The following is a 14,278-nucleotide window of genomic DNA, read 5'->3' as shown; positions in this document are numbered from 1 at the left end:
GTTATGGTTTGAAGGAAATATGCCATTAAAAGTTCATGCCAGCCCTATAATAGTTTCCACAGCATATCAACGAAAGAAAATTATAGAATCCTTGTTATCAGGCGTTCTTAGATTTACATTCGCAGACCTCCTGGAGATCAGCACAGCATGAGATGTGAGTGTATTGATAACATGATCAAAATGTCATTTATGAAATAATTTATATCTTAAACATCAGTTTTGTCTTTTCAACGGGAAAAATTCGATGCAATTTCAGGGCCTATTTTTGATATGAGTATAATTTATATACATGTAGGCCTATTATAATTGAACAATATCAGTCTTTATACATTTTATAATGTGCTATATTAAGTATAAATTGCAATTAATATAAAATTAATGTGCATGTATAAGGCAAGTAGGATGGCAGTTTTTAGCCAATTAACTAAAAACTGCATTTCTTTATAATTAATAATGAGCTAAGGGTAGCCTAAAAGGCAGAAAAGACAAAAAGACAGAACAATTTGGAGTAATTAATTGACAGGAAGTTATAGGAGTTGTTTGGTTTGCTGTTTCTGTGTGCATGTTCTCATCATTGATGGTTTGGTGGACTGTCATGAAACATGATGGATCATAAAAAGAGTGATTCTAAAATGCCACCACCCAAACTAATTACAAGGCATCTTCTGCATTGAAGCTGGCTTTCCCTTTAAAGGGAATTTTTATTCAACCTTGCTACAGCCCTGGATCAGTCAGCTGAAAATAAGCATATATTTTCATTTCGGGTGGGAAATGTATTCAAATGAAAGTTAAGTAGTTGCACCCCCTGACATTGAATGAAACTGACCAATCACAATCCCTGTGGTTATTTTCTCAGTATTTTCATCACAAGGACTGTGGCTATAGTCTTTTAGAAGGTTTATCCTTCATTTAATTACTACTCAATACAAACTTTGCAATTCTTTCATTTTTGCTGCAAGTGTAGCCCTGAATCTGAGACATTGGACAAGGAGGCCATGTCAACACAAGGTGTGTATGTGGACTTGATTTCTTACTATTGTCAATCAATATTGCTTTCCACAATTTCAAAACACTGAAACCCACACTTTTGAAAATGAAATGGTTTTCTTGACTAAAATATATGAAGAAGGACATATTATACATGTATATTTAGACCAACAACATGTGTGAACCTAGATTCGAACAGTAATCTCTGTCTAACTCTAAAGCACTCTGGACTCTGCTACCAGACTAGAGACATCTGGCCACAAGACCCCAGCTCCAAAAACAATGGTTTGATTGTCTTCCACCGAGTAACCCATTTCTTGAAAATCAGGAGAAAGGTTTCCCTGCACAAAAGATTACCAACATGACCAACAGGACACCAATTTTGGATTTCCAGATTTTTTTTGCCATTCTACAATTTTTAACATACTGAATATTTTTAAACAGTTCAAATGTTAGCCACAGTAAGTGGCCCTCACAGACTTAGCGAGTATGTAGCGCGAGCAGCCGAGAGTGCGGTGTTCAACCCAAGTACTTTGCTGATGCAACCTCTCTGGATAGTAACAGAGCCCGAAAGTAGGGCTATTCAAATGTATGAACAGCATATGATACAGCGATGAAATATTCCAATTCTTATATATGTTACTAAATGAAAGCATACGCCTATAGAATAAAATGCATTTTCATTATAATCAGACACTTGCAGCAGAGTGAAATAATTGTCCTTCAACTTTAGAACAAAGGAATTCACATTATGATATTTAGATATAAATTCTGCAATCCAATCCAAATCTGTCCAGGTAAAGCTCCCCGGGCCACGCTTCACGCCAACGTCCATCCCTCAAGATTATTGCATCTACTTGTATTACACTTCATCTTTTTAGCAAATTTCCGACCTTTAATTCCCCTGGCAAAAAGGCGGGAGAAATATCTAAGACACTCTGTCATTAAGGCTATTCCAGTTGTAATCCATACACCCCCAATGGAAGACATGATCTTAATCTTCCCAAAAGGGAGCATGAATTTCAAATGGGGCTTCATTCATGGGTGACTCTATTTGAAATCTACATCCCCTGTTTGGAAGATTAAGGTCATGTCTTCCATAGGGGTGTAAGGATTTCAAATGGAATAGCCCATGATGGCAACCCTCGGGCGTGGCTCTTAAATTAGGCAGAACAAGCAGGGAGTAAGATGCAGACTGCTACAGTTTCAAGATGTCTAAAGAAATTTGAGATAAGAAATGATCAATGATCACATTCTTGGGTTAAATGAATCCAGGACATTCTGACAATCATGTCAAATGCACTTATGTTTTGCTTTACGCATTTCAATTCATTCTGCCATGAGTTACCATTATAATGTCATCAAAACTAAAAAGCAAACTTAAAAGTCCCGGGTAAAAGTCTAATTCTGAAAGCCTACCAAACTATTCTCTCACACAGTGCTGCTCATGTTGGCAGTTTTCATCCGTTTCTGTGGCGCAGACTAGAAATACTCTTGAAAGCAAAATTAACTACAAATTTTGCGGTTTTCCTTCACCCTGATACGCATTGTTGTAACATATTTGTGAAAAACAATTGTGAACAAAAAGCACATTTCAAAGAAAATATTTTTGAAATAAATTGAATAAAAAATATGCAAATTATCATTATTAGTTCTAGGTTTCTGATGATATAAATAAAAATCTCAACTCTTTTGGAGTAGGCCTAAGTTGGGGGGATGAGCTGTGGATCACAAAACCGTAATATATTTCTTTAAGAATGTAGTGTGACATCTCAACAAAATCTTGATTTGCAATCACAAAAAATCAATCCTACTTTTTTCAGAGAAAAATATAAACCCAGATTGAACGTGCCCTTTCTGCAAATTGACAGAACATGAAGCATCAATCCACACCGCTTCATGAACTCACATGCAATAGGTCAGAACTTACTGATCATGTGACCCAGCCCAGATCACATGACACTTGCAAAGGTACTGATCCACAGACGTTTTTGGGTCAAACATTACCCTGCATTTATTTAACACTCCACAAGCTGTTGTTGTCTGCACTTGTATGGATCACAATGGCCTCATCCCAATGGCATAGTTCAATAACATCAATTAAACACTTGTAGTGCAAAATTTGACCTCACTTGTAGAATATGAGTTTTTGTACCTAAATTTTCAAAGGTCATTCAATGAATGTACATATGTATTGGGGTTAAAGAACTGTGCGCTAATAGATGAGAATGTTTTGGATCCTAGTGTATATTGCTAAACTCCATCAGGGAAGTTTTTTTCCATCAAATTTTTAAAATGTGACAAACTGAAATATTAAAATTATAATAAAATTTGTTTAGCCTCTGGTACAAACATGCCTAGCAACTGATAACGACTAAATTTATTATTTATTTATTTTATTTATTTTTATACCTTGATATAATTCAGGTATGGAATATATAGCAGATTCAATGACTTGGTTATGTTGTAAACGGATATAGCAGGGTAATACTACATAGGCCTACGGATTTAAGGCCTATCATATAACGGCATTATGAATCCAGACTTGATCTAGGTCAAAACTTTCACCTGAAAAAAAAAAAAGCACCATACCAGAGGCACATGTTGAGGTGAATTTGTATACCATACATGTATTGCACAGCAAATGACTACATCAGCTTACAATACTTACATCATTGTCTGACCAAAAATGAAGCATGATATTTCTCTGTAAGCTTGCCAGGATTGAATTTATTTTTGTATGGGCGGAGCCATAGGCGGAGAGCCATACTTTAATTTTGTTTTGCAATATTTGTTCGCACATTTAAGGGTTTATCTAGCCACTGTATAGATTGAAAGTTGCAGGGTATATAGTATGTAATCGAATGAAGAAGTAGATAGATTTTCTATAATAATATGTGTTCAGGAGAGGAGATATTTAACAAAAACAAAAACACCCAAGTCCGTCAAATGCACGAATAAGAATACGTGTATAGTATAGGCCTATCCACCATTGGGGAATTGCCGCAGCTGATTAGAGTCGTTCATTTCGTATGCGGTACATGATTAGAGTCGTTCATTTCAATGACGGTAAATAGCGGGCAATGGGTGTATTTTTTGTTTGCTTTTGTGTTGCTTTTTGGAAACACTCGCGCCGCTTATAAAGTCGTTAATTTGTTTGCACAGACCTAGTCTCCTACACAGCCAATTTGTGTCTGGCGATCCGAACAAACATCGTGATAGCCACATACAGTCTGGCCCGAGGCACAGACTATCAAGTGTTTATTTACCAGTGACCTTCAATAAAATCGATACTGTAGTACAATTTACAAACATGCTATATACAGGGTGTCCCTGAAAGAACTGTTTCGTCAGAAACTTAATTGTTTGGGTATTTTAACGCCAAAACTAAACAAAACTAAATACTTTTTGAATTTTGACAAAAAGACGAAATATTAAGATTAGAAATTTAATAACGTGGCATAATCACTGCGCATTATAATTTTTACTTCATTTACTGTATAAAACACATCTTTTGACTCATTATGACCCCAGATTTTTTTTTTCTTTTTGAGAAACAAAAATCCTTCCAAACTTTACATAGAGCCAAAAATTTACAAGATTAAATTTTTTATTTTGGCATAACAATTCAGGGAATTTTGTTTTGTTTGTTAACGTTTGTTTTAATACGCAATCACTCGGGCACACCCTTTCCAACGAAAAATGAAAACTTTAATCTCAACATTTAATTTTGAGCATGGAGAAAGGAAATCATAATTTCCCTCCCGTTTCTCCCCATTTTCCCCTTCTGTTTTTCTTCTCTTTTTTTTCATTTTGCTTTTCACCTTTCCACATTTTTTTCTTCTCAGACAACCCTTGTTTACCAAAAGTAATAAATTTTATTTAATTTATGACGACACAGCATTCTGTCATCCCTGTCTAGCCCCGCTCCAAAGGTCTGACCTGGTTGTTAAACCGGCGCAGGCCAGATGTCAGAACTGCAAATCAAATGCAGCAAGGTAGAGGTTGTAATATCGTGCACATAGGTACCTATACCCAGAGAAGATGAGAAAAGAGGAGATCGCTCGAACATATAATCCGATTACCCACAGTTAACCTCTATTCACTTTTCTTTGTTTGGGGTACTTAAAACACCACTTGAAACTTCCTTTGTGGTAATCTGTTCATCCGCCACACGCTCGTCTGATTTGGTAGTTCTCTGTAGTGGAGAAAATATTCCACACACGGAAGTACATCGTTAAAGTCCCAATTTTGCAGTCAAATCATGATTTTTTTTCTTTAAAAAAAATAATACTAACCAGGGTGAACATGATTTTTAAACGAGTGAAAAAGCATTATATATATCGCAACTCCCATTAAAAAAAAATCAAAAAATTGTTAAGTTATGGAAAGTGAAGCATAATTAATTTTCCAGTCAAATAATATAAGGTCAAAGGAAAAGAAATTTAAATGATAACTATTTGAATATTTGCGGCAGTTTACGGACACTTAAAACCAGTGTAATCAGTAAATCAAACTCGTGTCAGTATCTCCATATACTCCCGTTTTGTGTCCAAACGTGTCCAAAAATGCTATTTGGATCCAAAATGCGGGTCTATTTCACAGGGATCTCGGGTCAAACATAGCAGCCAGTCATGCCAAACAATACAGAAATTATATTTCGCGGTCAACTGACGTAACAAATTGATATCCGGCATGCGTGCTTAGAGCTAGACAGTCGTGACTCGCAAAGCCACTTATCGTATTAGTTGATCAATCGGATTAGATCATTGTTTCCATCAATAGGCGGATGCACACATTATTTATTTGATGTGGGCAGCGAGCGACCTCCTCTTTTATCATCTTCTCTGCTATACCTTGCTGTGTATAGTGAACAGAGCACGTGTATTTTGCTCACTGGCAATTGATACAAACAGAAGGTATCAATAAATGGGACAGTATGAATGGATCGCTTTCGAAGTTTATGTTGTGATGAAGTTTGGCAGTCAACATGTGCGATGATGCCGAGTATTAGGGAACAAACCAAAAGATCAATGACGTCCTATAAACGAAACTAGTTTCGCTTAGGGGGGAGGGGGTAAAAATACTCAATTACGTTTGTACAAAACCATCGGTCTGAAGAATGTGTCATTATTATTATTATGTCAAAATTTTCAACATTTCATTATTACGTTTCTGGCAGGGAGGAGGGGTCGGCTGAGAAATGAAACTAGTTACGCTTATAGGACGCCATCGATCTTTTGGTTTGTTCCCTTATAGGGTCTACAGGGGTTTTAACAACATGGTGTATCGCCTAAACTTGGTCAGTTGTATTTGTAGAGCTGAATAGATTTCGGGGTCATCCAAGGTCACCTAGGGTTCATCTGAGGTCAAATGACTAAAAACTGTCATAATGGCACGAAACTTGGTGGGTATAGTCAACACTTAGAGTAAAATTTTTGGAAGGTCATTTCGGGTCATCCGAGGTCACCCAGGGGCATTTGAGGTCAAATTACTAAAAACTGTTATATGGGCTCGAAACTTGGTGGGTGTAGTCAACATTTAGATTCAAATTATTGGAAGGTCATTTCGGTGTCATCCGAGGTCACCCAGGGGTCATCTGATGTCAAATTACTAAAAACTGACATAACAGCATGAAATTTGGTGAGTACAGTCAACATTAAGAGTCAAATGTTTGGAAGGTCATTTTGGGGGTAATCCAAGGTCACTTAAGGGTCATCTGAGGTCAAATGACTAACATCTGTCGTATGGGCATGAAACTTGGTGGGTACAGTCAATATTGCTAGGAAACTGTCTATACATACAAACTGAACTTCCACCACTGGCACGGCTCGGGTTGTTTTGGTAAAGCAATACCAACACCTGTTGTGAACTCGACACCACGAGGGGATATCCCATATCCCAACCCGTGCTCTGGGCATCTTGTAAAACATAAACATTACACAGCCGTATGGCCTATTACATTTCCATATTATTACCTTCTTTAATCACCCCACACTCCCCATCCACCATCCAGGCTTCGCCCATACAGGGTCCTGAAAAGAAACTCACATCTACACACAACCACTACCATACCATCACCCAACAACCTTACACACCAACCAGCGTATGACGAAAACCGCGCAACCCGAGAACCGCTCTAGTTAGTATCTATGATTGAATCAAAGAAAACCCAATGGAAAAATGATAATCACCCTATACAAAATTAGCTACTGTTTTCAAGTTTCTTACTGTTTTTCTCAATTTTTGCTGTTTTTGATACCCTAAGCGAGATACTCGCGTATCACACCCGACCTGGAAAAAAAAGATAATTTTTACTCTTTTTTTGTATGCTGGTGATATACAAGTGACCCCCCTGGATCTGAACTTCAAAATGAGACCCATATTATTAGGCACAAGATCTAGTGCTTTCATCACCAACAAATTTTCAAAACAAAGCTAAAATGCTACAATTTGGAGTTATTTTGGATGTGTATGTAACATCTGTGCTCCTTTGAACTACATATGCCATAGCTGCTGTTCTACCAACAGTATCAACAGTACAATTCAATTTTGCACTTGAAATGCTTGCACACTACCTGGTGCTGACATATGAAGCTATATTCACTATTAAAAAGCCAGGAAATTGAATGTCTGTATGTTGAACCTGTATGCATGCTCTTGAACTTGGAAACCGGTTTTATACAGCTTGTGTATAGGCCAGAGGTTTCCTGTATCAAAGAAACAGAGAGCAATATCTGCATGTTCATCCAGGTCCAGGATTGAGCCTTTGAGGTTCTAAATGTGACCAGGGAAGTGCCACTGATGTGACATATAGCTATCATTTTCCACCCTGATGTGGCGGTGACGTCAGTGCGCATTTCAAGTTGCTAGCGGACGGTCAAAGTGCTGGCGAAATGAGAAATAGGTTTAGTGTGAACATTTCCAGGGTCTATGGTGTGAATGTAAACACCTACTACGTGCACTCAAATTAATATATGCAAGCCTAGGACATTATGACATATCTCGCAACCAGTGTCCACAATAACTTTTGCTCAGTTAAAATGCAGTATTCGTCTCCAAATTTAATTTCATTCCAATTTATATGCCAATATAATAACAAAAGAGATCAAATCACAACTTTATATATACTATTTACTGCCACAAATTTCTCTCTGATGAAAGACAGTTGTGGTGAACGTAAGTGTACAAACATCAGAACAAAAGAAAGCAACTTTTTTACTGGAAGTAAGGTCTGAAAGACCAACTTTCTCCTTTTATATATACTGACAATAAGTACTCCGTCACCTTACCATGTCATCACCATCACCAATGCTGTGGATATTTTCATTCAGGCCTGCATGCTGCAAGATGTTGGCATTGAAAAGAAAAGAGTGTATTTAGTAAAGAAAACCTGTTTTGCAATAAACCAATTGCTGCTATGCAGTGGCTGAGGGTGAGGGAGTGGCCCCTGATATTTTTGGTGGCCATGAACAAGTACCATAGGGCCCCCACAGGGGCCCCTAAATAAAGTGGACCTCTCCCCAATATTTAAAATCTTGCAACGCCTATGCAATTGGTACATGGATGTGCTATGATTCCAACTGGACAGAGTACTGGAGGAGACTTAATTTAAACAGGAATTTTGTGATCCGTGATCCACAGCCTCACCCCCCTAAAAAAAAAAATGCACCAGCTCCCCCAATCAAAGTGAAAATCTCATCGAAAATTACCGCTGAAAAACCTCTGGTGCTCCCAATTAGGGTTTGGTGGCCCCAGTGGAATAGCCCAGGGGACAGCTGCCCCTCTGAGAGAAATCTTTCCCCCTGGCCCTGCTGGATACTGGCTGCCCTGATTCACATTTTTAGGCATTTGTAGTTTTAAGCCCATTTTTGACAATTTTCATCAAAAGTTGCACCCTTGAAAGATGCATTGGCCCTCTTGTACCCCTCTGGGAAAGTCCTGCCTATGCAACAGGACCCCCCCATGACTCAAGCTACACAACTGGGTATAAACCAACAAATGCACAGCACACCTCTGATGCAGTAATTTGAGTTGGCAATCCAAATATTCCCCATATGTTCCATATGGCAAATGTAGAGGCCAATCCTTTATCTCTGTATTTCACATGACATATTAATTCGTTGTGGATCACTTCTGTTTATGTCACTGATAACATTAAATGCCCAAGACTTACACCTATCCTATATACTGCAAGATGTTTTAGACTCTCTGCAAAATCTAATTATAATCCATCTCTTGTACATACGCTCAGTACCCATTTTGGAATTGCGTCAGAGTCTAGCTAGCTACAGGTCTGGGATCCATTCCACTTCATCCAATCAGGAGGTTGTTGGATTTGGAGAGATCAATGACTTGGAAGAGACCAGATGTTATTTCACCACCTTGCAGAAAGCTTATAAGCTGAGGTAAGCTCATTTCACACAAGATAATTGAACTGCCGGGTCAACATGATAATAGAAAGATGCAATGTTAACAAGTGTCCACAAACTTCTCAATAAAACCGTTCATACTCTCAAATAAAAAACAAAATAAAAACAATAACAAATGTTGAACACTGATCCCAATTTTCAGAAGTTATTTTTCCCCTTAATTTAAACCTGGCATATCACAGCCTGTCAATTAATGGACCTCTTTTACCAAGATAAATGTTACCGGATTCAGCACCCCCTAGAAGATCACCAAAGATCCCCTCTTTAGATTTTTTAAACATCCAACATTGTCCAAAGACCATTGTTTTTCCTGTCATTTTGCTGCAGATTTTACCTTTTTACCGAAAAGTCATAGCAAAATTATCCACTTATGTTTTTACTGTAAAGCAGTCATTGGAGTTCCATTTCATCATGCGTCAGCATCAATCCTGGGACACAGGGACATGTCCCTCACCATAGACTCTTCAGAGTCTATGCCCTCACCCACTTTTTTGACAAAATGGAACCTCTTTTGTTATCAGTCACTTTTTGACAATTTAGACCAAATGCTCCCCCCCCCACACTTTTCAAGATGGATTGATGACACTGAGGGGCCATTCACAAACACTTATTAGGAGGGGGCCTGATGCAAAAAAACTTCATTGCAAAAAGTTTTCCAGACCCCCCCCCCTTTACAGACCTCAAAAAATTCAGGGCCCCCTTTTTGACATGAAAATTATGGGTCAACCCCAGAAAAGCATATAAACTCAATTTTCCCAGGAAAATTTATGGTAATTTTATCAGCCCCCCCTTAGGAGGGTCAACACTTTCAGCCCCCCTTTTGCATCAGGAACCTCCCCTAACAAGTGTTTGTGAATGGTCCTTGACCTCAAACCCCCTTAGGGAGACCTACACTGAATGACCCCTTGCCTTTTCCCCAGACATCAACCATCAGTTGCATCTTTAAAATAGCATTTTAATTTTGTGCATCATCACTTTTATCAGCAAGTACATAACTTGTACCCCCTGAATCAAAACTTTTAGGTTTATCCAAGGTAGAAAACATCAAACTCTCCTGTTTTAGTACCTCTGATCTGCTGATTTAATGAAACAACATGCATGTATTATGCCTGATAAAGAATGTTGCAAAATAGTGTTTCACTTCAGACATGTTGTCTCTGTTTATCTCCATAAACTTGTTTTTTATGATTATGATTATAAAGACAACATAAAATGTACCTCCCATTATGTTCTATATTTTTGTACTAAAATGACAACTTTGGACCTACCACAGACTGAAATGTATTAAACAAGCAAATTTCATGTTTTTGTTCATGGTCAAGACTTACTTTGTTCTTACTGCAAAAAGTTGTTTTGAAACCAAAAGTAGAATGATCATTAGGCACTATAGTCTAGTCTGCTATTTATAAAAGGCCCATTTTTGTGTTATACAGAGTGAGGTGACAGCTGGGGGGGGGCAGAGTGATGTAATAAAGGAAGGATTTTCAGAAATGGTCAGCATGGTCAATGTGGACATTTTCCATAAAAATGATGATTTGGTAATTCAGGTTGCAAGTAGGAAATTGGGTAATGTAATAGAGAACATATTTCTCCAGTCAGGTATTGCAACAAATGGTTGTACTTCAGTAAATAAGTTCATTATTCATGCACTGAAAAGAGGGCGCTATGACAGGTTTAAGTTAATAAAGTCTGTAGGGGGTGCTAATTTAAAATAAGTTCAAAGTAGCTAAAACATTTATTTACAATCACATTCATATTAGTCTATCATGCACATAAGCAGAAAAAATCAACATGTTTCATGTTCATTTTCAATATTAGGGCCTAAAGTTGGACCTCCGTAAGATAAATCAAATCATCAGTTATGGGACCATGGACTATTAGTATTAGTGATCAATATATTATCATATTTAATTTGCCAACCTCACAAAGAACTAGGTCCCTAGTACTAGAGTAGCTTAGGGTCACCACATTATCTCTGGTAGGTCTTTAGTTTCAGCTCGAACTCATCAACACTTTTGTGATTATGATAGTGATCGGGGGATAGCGATTTAGGGATAATGTGTATGTATAACCGGTATATATGCCGTTCAATGAACTGAGCATGGGCAGTGGAGGTTGAAAGGATGGACCCTGGGAGAGATCCAATGCAGGAGGTACTTCCAGTAAACAGAAGCTCCTGTTGTCATGGCTGTGAAGAGATGTATTACATGATTGTCTGAGTTTTCATTGAAATATCTTGTTACAAACTGAAATTTTGTGCTTTGTCGCCTCTATTTATAGAGTTTGGAGCAGGTTGGTAATGAAAAGTGTGTGATGCAACACTCACATGGGCAAAAAAGGTATACATTAGTGTTCATGCTGTTATAAGCAGTGTTGTAGCCACCCGGGGGGGGGTACTCAAGTTTGGTTTTGGTAGGGACGTGCCGCTGAGAATTTGAAAGTGGACCCATAAATATACAAATTTTTCAAGAAATTTGGACCCATTGATATACCAAAAGTCAAAATTTTCAGCTGAATTTAACCCAAATTGCCTTAGTGTGTAGCCAAGGGGAGGGGGCAAGAGGGCAGCTACACCCTCCCTGTGAGAAGTCTTGAAATTTTCATGTGGGGTGTGGGAGCCATATATTTGCAGCATTGAGGAAAAAAGGAAAAAAAGATAAGAAGCAGACTATATCATCAGTGATCATGGCAAATCCATACTCAGACTCTGTCATGATCATTATAGATATCATAGATAATATCAGACAACTTATTCACGGTTCAATTCAGGGACCTTGTAGAAAACATTCTCATCAATTGAAGAGCATATGTTCTGATTGCAAAGCCCTCAGGCCATTCCCAATCCTGGGACCCAAATCAACCAGTCAGCATCCTGATCTGATGAATAGGAGGCTACCTATGGATGGCTGACTGAATATCTTTTGAACCATCTGAATTACACAACCTCAAGGGTAGGCTAAACGTGGCTAAACACTCCTATGGGATAAGCTTTCATGAAAAGGCAACATACACAAAACATATTAAATGTTTCCTTTCTCGTTTTACACTGTGTAATGTTTCTTTCTTATGTTAGCATTTATATGCTTCATTAGTGTTTTTGGTAATACTTGCATGCCTAATTCACTTAGTGGATGTTTACCAACTGTTGCATTTTGACTATCAACAAGTGAAGTCCTAGTCTACTCCGGAGTCTACTGCACATATACTGGCCAACTGCACATCAAATTTTTAGGCCTAGTTTGTGCTTTTCAGCCAATTTTTGAACATTTTTGTCAATTTTTGCCCCTAAAAGTTATCTATCTTGTCACCTTGTCTCTATCCCCCCGACAAAGTCCTGGCTATGCCACTGGTTCTGTCTATACTATGCTGATGAGATTGAACATTCCATTACTAACGTCATCATCAGTATGTTTCTTCCTTTCACAAGATTCATATGATATTCAATTTCTTTATGATACACACTAATCCAACCAGGCTGAAGCAGGCATTGAATAATATAGTTATCATCACCATAAAGTTTGCAAATGAAGAGTTCAGATGCAAAAGGCGATGTATGCCCGGGATATATGCCGTTTTCAAACTTTTTCCGTTAAGACCACCAACATCTGCCCTATAAATGATAGATTTTAATTGACACCCTACTTTAAAATATCCAATGTATTATTTTTGATGCTGTGATCAAAAACAGCATGCTTTTCTATAAATGTTCTTTATATTTGGTTTAGTCTTGTCTCAGGTTGAGAATAATGCCATGTTAGATTTGGCAGTGTGGCAGATTTGAATCACGCATGCTAACCTAATCCCACGGGGTGTATCCACATGCATGGGTGTTTTGACCGTACCCTGGTAAAGCAACCCTGTAAATGCACTGTTTTGAATCTGCCACTGTGAAATTCAACATGGCGTCTCAACTTGAGACGAGACACACTAAAGTTAAATTTGCCTATATCTCAAATCGAGAAAACTGGATATATGGTTTTGCATCAGCCTTTTTAATTGCTCAACTCTTCATATCACTTTTTTATAGCATTACTTAATTGGGATTTTAAAATGCCAATTTTCTTATGTATTTTATAGTTTTGCTCGCTATTTTAGCCTGCATTGATATTTCACAACCCCAGTTCACAACCAACAGAAGACATGTAACATTTACATCCTACAGAATACTTACTACGGCAAATATAATAACTTTTGATGGGACCCACTTTACTCAAGACTCATCTGAAATTCTAATCTGAATAATTTTGAACTCATCTGATCACAAGTAATCCATGCATAGTGGCCTGATCATGCTGATGATCCTCCAAAACCAAATTAAGTCTAAATCATGCAGCCTAGAGGGGTAAACCACAAGCTAGCAAAGTTCCACAAAATATAAAAAGTAAAGAATTAACACATGGAAACCCTCACATTTTTAACCATATTAACAATGAAGATGTCGGCATTTTTGGCCCTCCTATCTTATCTTGCTCAGGGCAACTACCAGCTACATATGAAATCCATCCCTGGCTGGTTGCAGCGTTCACCTGCTGCGGATAAAATTTGTGCCACTTATCTTATCAAATATTGTATAAATGGAGCATCTTGGGCATATGGTTGCTATGGTCACTGCTGATGGTGTCAGGAGCATCGCTTGAAGGCATCCCATGATGCACTTGGTGACTTAGTGCAGGCAGTTAATTGGTAATTAGTGGATAGCATCATATTTGTAGTATCGTAGTAACTTATCTCACATAATCATGTTGAGAAAGGACCTGGAAGGTGAAAAATGTCATCTTCATTCCAATGGTGTGGTATGGGCCTGCCTGACAACCATTTTAACACATTTCAACCAAGATTATACATATATTTGGAAATCG

This window comes from Amphiura filiformis, chromosome 4 (genome assembly GCF_039555335.1).
Source record: "Amphiura filiformis chromosome 4, Afil_fr2py, whole genome shotgun sequence".
Lineage (NCBI taxonomy): Eukaryota > Metazoa > Echinodermata > Ophiuroidea > Amphilepidida > Amphiuridae > Amphiura > Amphiura filiformis.
Note: the sequence above shows the minus strand (reverse complement) of the source record.